Below are 5,862 nucleotides of genomic sequence, written 5' to 3' on the forward strand. Positions count from 1 at the left end.
TTTGAGGGGGTAAAGGATCATTTGGTGGATGATTTTGAGGAGGCACTGGATCGTTTGGTGGGGGGTTATGAGGAACAATATTCCTTGCCTCAGTATCATCATTTTGGTCAACCATACCTATTAATTCGCAAAACATAATTTATATTTTTTTAAAAACCTAAATTTTAAAAATTTCTATAAAAAAACCTAAATTCTAAAAAATTCAACTAAAACTAACTAATTTATAATAAAATTTTATAAATTTATACTAAAATTGAATAAAAACATTTTAAAAATACTTATTATTGCGTGTCTAATTGCAAAATGGATATTCTATCTTGAAAACAATATATCACTGTCAAAACAACAACCCTCGAGTTGGGTTTTTTAAAGTAACAATACAATTATCGGGTATCCGATTTGATATCTGATACCCAATATTATTGAATATTTGATTAATATCAAATAATCAATAATATCGGGTATTCGATATCAAATCAAATACTTGATAAGGGTTGGGGGCCTACTTTTCAGCTTTGGTATCAAGATGGGTGAAAAAAAGTCAAAGCAAATTTTGAAACACTTTTAGATATTTTCAAACTCCTTTTTTTTCACATTGCCACTTTTTGGCACACCATGATCCTACACATACCCCTAAATAAGTATTTACTATTTACACTTTACTTAAGTTTACTTAGGTTAATGCATTAATTTATTATTTATTAGTTAGTCACCTAGGAGTATGCATACTCTTGTGAGTTGTCATGTTGACAACACAAGAGTTAGCACTCTAATTATGCACATGGTGTCTACACATCGGAGTAGGCACTTTATTTGAGCACATGGTGTCTACAACATCTCCACACATGAGACACCTCATCATACTTATCCTCTCACTGATGCATGTATATTCATGCACATTGGAGGAAGTATGCTTAGTTGTCATGCTTATCTCCTAGTTCTTTCTAGAACCATTCTAGATGCATCTTAGAGGTATTTATATATAGGAACTCCTCATGTGTATGTACATGCTTGAGATACTATATTCTCATATTGATCATACTCTTTTGCTCTACTGTTTTCCTTGTGCTTGAGTTCCTTGATCTTGGGTGAATTTTTCTATAAGGAAAATTCTTATAGTATTCATATATTCCAATCTAACTTCTTTATCTTGTACCAATTATCTCAAGAAATGATATTTTATAGAAATGTGTTTTTTTTTTTGTATGCATCACTAAATTCTTTGATATATTTATTGCATAGGTGTTATCATAGTATATGACTACTGGATCCTTGATCTATGTCTTCAAAGTTGCCAAAAATTATTTGAACCAAATAATATTAGAACAATTGGCTATTGTTGCCACATATTCTGCTTCTGTTATGGACTGAGAGATACAATTTTGTTTTTTACTTGTCCAAGCCACTAATCTTTTACCAAGAAAGAATGCTCCACCACGAGTGTTTTTCTATCATCAATACTTCCTGCCAAATAGGCATCTGTGAATATTTTTAAATCTAAATTGTATCTTATTTTGTACCATAAAGCATATTCTTCAATACCTTTCAGATATCTCATGATTCTTTTGACTGCCATCATGTGATTTTCTTTGGGATTTGTTGAGAATCTTGCAACCATACCGACTACTAATGCAATATCAAGCCTTGTATGCACTACATATTGCAATTATCCAATTATTGATATGTATGTGGTCTGATCTACCTCTCTAGAATAATCAGTCTTGGAAATTTTATATCTAGTAGTCAGAAGGGTTGTAACTAGTCTTGATTCTTGCATTCCAAAATTTTTTAGTATTTCCTTGATATATTTAGATTGAGTAATGTAGATACCATCTTTCTTCTGTTGGATCTACAATCCAACAAAAAAATTATTGTAATATGTTTCTGGATTCGATTGTGTTAAGATTTTTATCATCGATGTTTCAAATCACACTATGTGATCTATCATCAAGATGAAGAGCAAGAGAAGCAAAACACTATTTTCTTCTCTCACTCTTCATCCTAATGATGGATCACGTAGTGTGATTCAAAATGTCAATGGTAAAAATCTTAAGACAATCAAATCCAAAAACATATTACAATATAATGGATTGTGGAAATTTGTTCTCTTTAAAAAAAATTATCTCACCAAATATAGACATCTCAAATTCTTTACTCATTTCTTCTGAGAATGCCTTGCACAAGTCATCATTTCTTGTGAATAAAGTATCATCAATGAATATTTCTACTCACACAATCTTCTTGTCTAGTCCTTCTTTGATATATATACTACTGTTATCATTTGTTCTTTGAAAACCAATATGTACTAACTAGTTATGAAGTCTTTCATACCATGCTCTGGAAGCTTTCTTGAAACCATATAATGCCTTGTGTAATTTTCAAACCATGTCTCTTTTTCTAGGATCTAGAAAACCTTCAAGTTTTTTAATGTACACTTCCTCATCAAGAATTTCATTCAAGAATGCAGATTTTACATCCATTTGATAAAATTTAAATCCTATGTGTGTTGCATATGCTAGTAAAGTTCTAACACCTTCTAATATTACAACAGGAGAAATTTTTTTACCATAATTAATACCTTCTTATTGAGAATAGCCTTTACATGCTAACCATGCTTTGTTTCTGGAAACTTTTCCGTCTTCATTTAGCTTATTTCTAAATTCTCACTTTGTGCCAATTACATTTTTATCCTTAGGCCTAGGAGCAAGAGTCTAGGTTTTGTTCTTTTCTATGTGCTCTATTTCTTCATTCATTTCTTCAATCCAACTTTCATTAGCCAAAGCATCTTTAACATTTCTATGTTTAAATTCAGCAAGAAAACATGTACCTTTCAATTTGTTTCTTGTCATTGTTCCATCTAATTTGTCCCAATGATTTAATTAGGTGCATGATGCCTTTTGAAATATCTTGCTAACATAGGCTCTTTGGATTTAGAGTGTGTTTCACTGATTTCATTATGAAATTTAGTATTAAGCTTGGGTCCCACTATCTGTGACTTGGGTCCATCAGACTAAGTTTGTTCTAGCTTGGCAGCTTATGACTGCAACTTGGGTTCTTCAGACTATGACTTGAGTTGCACTTTTCGCAACTTGGTAGCTGTTGGAGATTTTTGGGACTTAGGAGGTGAAGCCTCCTTTATTCTAGATAGATTTGGTGGGGTATCAGGTTCACAGTAAACAAATATTTTGTAATCCTTTGGCTCTTTGTTGCTTTATTCTTCACATTTTTTTGCAAACTCATCAATTCTCACATGTGCATTTTCTATGATTTTATTAGTAGATGAATTCAAACATTTGTATGCTTTACTTCTGTAGGAGTATCTTAGGAATATGCTTTCGTCACCTTTAACATCAAATTTACCTTTCCTATATTCTTTCAAGATATAACATTTGCTGCCAAATACTTTCAAGTAACTTACATAAGGTTTGTAACCATACCATAGTTCATAAGGAGTTTGATTTGAGTCTTTCTTTAGTTGAACTCTATTCAAGGTATGTACTACACTATTGATTTCTTCCTTCCAATATTTGATTGCAACATTCTTTTTTGTCATCAATATGCCCAATCCATGATGAATATATTCCTTCTTTCAGCCATACCATTATGCTAAGGTGTACCAAGGGCTAACACTCTTCTTTTAATTCCTTTTTCAATGTAGAATTCATTGGAGATTAATTCACCACCTTTGATTGATCTTAAACATTCCAAATTCTTTCCAGTTTCTTTTTCTACTCTTGCTAGATACCACTTGAATTTTTGAAAAGCTTCTAATTTTTCTTTTAGATACATTACAGTCATCATTCTAGAATAATCATCAACAAAAAGAATGAAAAACTTATCTCCACTGTAACTCTCTATTCCAATAGGTCCACATAAGTTTGTATGAACAAGCTCTAAGATTTCTTTAGAATTATAGTTCTTGCTTTTCAAACTAGTCTTTCCCATCTTACCAATTTGAAAGTTTTTGCATAGACACATATTAAGTTTTCTTAAGCTAGGAATACCTCTTACTCTTCTGGGTTTTCTTGTCTTAACTATATTATCAAAGTTTAAATGACATAATCTTTTGTGTCATAACCAAATTTCTTCTACTTGAGCAATAAACCATGAACTTTCACTTAGATCAAGATAGAATAGGTTACCTTTTTTTGTTTGCCAGATCAAACCAGATTTCCTTTTCCATCTAGTACTCTAGCCTTCCTATTCATAAATTCTACCTTGAATTCAATGTTATTCAACTATGCCACACTTGCTTTTTAGTCTTTCAACCCAATAAGCATTATCACATATAAGTTCATTGGTCAAAAAGATACATCCTTTTCCTTTTATGCAACAAGGTTCATTATTTCCAAATCTCACACTATCACCATCATAAGATTCCTTCGCCCTGAGATTATTTCCTGCAGTGTCATGCCGAAGCTGTAAACATCTGCCTTCACTATTATTGGCAATCTTGAAAGCCACTCTGGAGCCAAATACCCTCTTGTCCCTCTTGTAGTCAAAACTCTACTAAAGTCTCTGCCAAGAAGCTATGTCGGTCTGAAATCTGCAACTTTTGGGGAAAAATCTGCATCAAGAAGAATATTTTCAGGCTTAATATCACAATGGATGATGCGATCTCTACATTCTTCATGGAGATAGAGTAACCCCCTTGCAGTACCCAAAGTGATCCCAAATCTAGTATTCCAATCCAACACTCTTCCCACTTCTTTGGCCTTGCGAGATAAGAAAGAATTCAGAGACCCATTCTGCATGTACTCGTAAACAAGCATTCTCTGAGACCCCTCTACATAGAATCCCATGAGTCTCACCAAATTCACATGATGTATGTTCCCAATCGTGCTTATTTTAGAGTAGAATTGCTTCTCTTCTTGTCCCGATCCCTCTAATTTCTTCACCGCAACAAGAGTTTTTTCTGGTAGAGTTCCTTTGTAGACGGATCCAAATGCCCCCTTTCCCAATTTATGGGAAAACTTGTTGGTCACAATTTTAATATCTTTGTAGGTGAATGCTCTCAGTGATGTTGTTGCACCATTGTAGTTGCCTTTCTCAAGTAGCCTTTGATGCCTGCACTGAATAAACCATGCAACAATCAACAAAGCTCCCAAAAGAACAAACCCCAAAGGAATTGAAATGGATAGAGCAATTACTCTGCTTCTGTTGTTGCTACCTCCGTCAGATGACAATGTGGCACATCAGAAGCAGCCAATCGAAGGAATGAAGATTGGTTTTCAGATGAAGTGGCCTTAGTCTGCATTCCTAATAAATTGCCAAACCACAACTTACAAACAACAGAATTTGAATCAGTGAAAGCAAAGGCCGTGCAGGAACAATTGTTGAGACAAGCAATTTTGCATCCTTGTAGACTCAACGACTCTTGTGCAATCTGAAATGTCGCTTCGTCCTCTAAAAAGGAAATATTAGTGAGTTGAAGAAAACCATCTATGGAGCAGTTTAATGGACTACGCTGGATCTAAAAGAACAAAATTACCAGAGTCCAGTATGGTGGCCATCGACACCCCTATTTTTTGAGTATCATTACTTGACTAAAAATGATATTGCCTTTCAAATCAGATACTGTGAGATAATCGGATTTAGACACAGAGAGAAGGCCTGGCTAGTTTTTAATGGGAGTTTCTTTGTTAGCCACCCAAATGATGGTGTTGTCAGGGATCTGAGCATACCAGATTCCAACATACGAATTGTTGGTTCTGTTGGGATTGAAAAACCCCAATTCAAAAGTACCTTTTTTAGAAATGATGGTCTGGTTTCCTCTCAGAGAAGCCCCCAAAGAGATGTTGTCTTCACCATCAACAATTGAATTGCAACTCATAAGCAAGGCAAGAGACAAAATAAAATGTT

At 33.7% G+C, this 5,862-nt stretch overlaps 1 pseudogene; it reads right to left on the reverse strand.

Moving 5' to 3' along the window:
- Positions 1-4,529: 4,529 nt before the first annotated feature.
- LOC149554250 (G-type lectin S-receptor-like serine/threonine-protein kinase At2g19130 pseudogene) lies at positions 4,530-5,513 on the reverse strand (annotated as a pseudogene).
- Positions 5,514-5,862: the final 349 nt, after the last annotated feature.

The sequence above is a fragment of the Cupressus sempervirens genome, chromosome 6 (assembly GCF_028749045.1).
Source record: "Cupressus sempervirens isolate cs-2001-9-10 chromosome 6, ASM2874904v1, whole genome shotgun sequence".
Taxonomy (NCBI): Eukaryota; Viridiplantae; Streptophyta; class Pinopsida; order Cupressales; family Cupressaceae; genus Cupressus; species Cupressus sempervirens.